Source organism: Herpailurus yagouaroundi, unplaced genomic scaffold (assembly GCF_014898765.1).
Source record: "Herpailurus yagouaroundi ecotype Mexico unplaced genomic scaffold, PumYag 194, whole genome shotgun sequence".
NCBI classification, from domain to species: domain Eukaryota; kingdom Metazoa; phylum Chordata; class Mammalia; order Carnivora; family Felidae; genus Herpailurus; species Herpailurus yagouaroundi.
Genome location: NW_024412425.1, coordinates 57,734 through 58,642, shown reverse-complemented (window position 1 = coordinate 58,642; position 909 = coordinate 57,734). Strand labels below are relative to the sequence as shown.

At 55.9% G+C, this 909-nt stretch overlaps 1 long non-coding RNA gene across 2 annotated transcripts in view; it reads left to right on the top strand.

Annotated features, from left to right (window-relative positions):
- The first annotated feature begins 337 nt into the window (after nucleotides 1-337).
- Nucleotides 338-909, top strand: part of LOC121011419 (uncharacterized) — a 43,395-nt gene continuing 42,823 nt past the window's right edge. For both annotated transcript variants that reach the window (XR_005781616.1, XR_005781615.1), the window contains exon 1: nucleotides 338-388. This is a non-coding gene — a long non-coding RNA (uncharacterized LOC121011419). The remainder of the gene's footprint in view (nucleotides 389-909) is intronic.

The following is a 909-nucleotide window of genomic DNA, read 5'->3' as shown; positions in this document are numbered from 1 at the left end:
GAGCACTTGAGAAGAGAAGGTGGGGGATGGGAGAGTGTGTGAGGTACCCTAGGGGTGATTGGGGATTGGGCAGGGTGGTCGGCAGCAGGCAAAGGGAATGACAGCAGGAGAGCTTTGGGAAAACTCCTGAGTCAGGAGAGAGCCGGGCCCTGGATGCTGAAAGTGGGTGTGAGGACAGATGGTGGTCCTGCTGTCCTCTCCTCGGTGACCTTCTTCCTTAACAAGAGGGTGCTCCCCTTTGGTGACCACTAACGATGAAGAGGCAACATGCAAACTGTGATCTCATGGAATCCTTCTGGCAGTGGGGTTCCGTCATAGCATCCTCATTTTGCTGTTCAGAAGAACAAGCCTCCCTACAGCCACCTGCTGGAAGTCACACAGGTGGCAGGTAGGGATCTGGGATTTGAACCCTGTCCATTCCTTTCTCCATTGACTGGCCTAGCCCACCCTGGAGGCCAAGTGGAGACCAAGTTTAGCAATGGGTGGTGTGGAGACTAGCATCAGTGTTGGACGCAGAGATACAGTGGCAGGCTCTGTTTTCAATCCTAGACACTAGGATTGAAAACAGGTTGGCCCTGAACTTGATATCAGGAGATCGTTAACAGAGCCATGTCTGGTGTCAGGAGGGTCTGAGAGCAGGCCCAGGTGGCCATCGGGGTGGCTTCAGGGTGGCATCGTGCAGCTCTGGGGTTGGTCCCAGCAGACTCTGACATGAGCACCATGTGGGTGCTGGACTGGTCTTCAGTGGGCCTGAGAGGGGCCCCGATGGGCACAAGGCAGCATCTGATAGCTGGACCCCCTGCTCAGATGCCAGCCCTAACCTTAGAGGAGTGCAAGTGCATGAGGCTGGCACTCTCAGTACTGGTATGTTGCTCTAGGCCCCTGAGCCAGAGTCCTATGGGGGAGGGA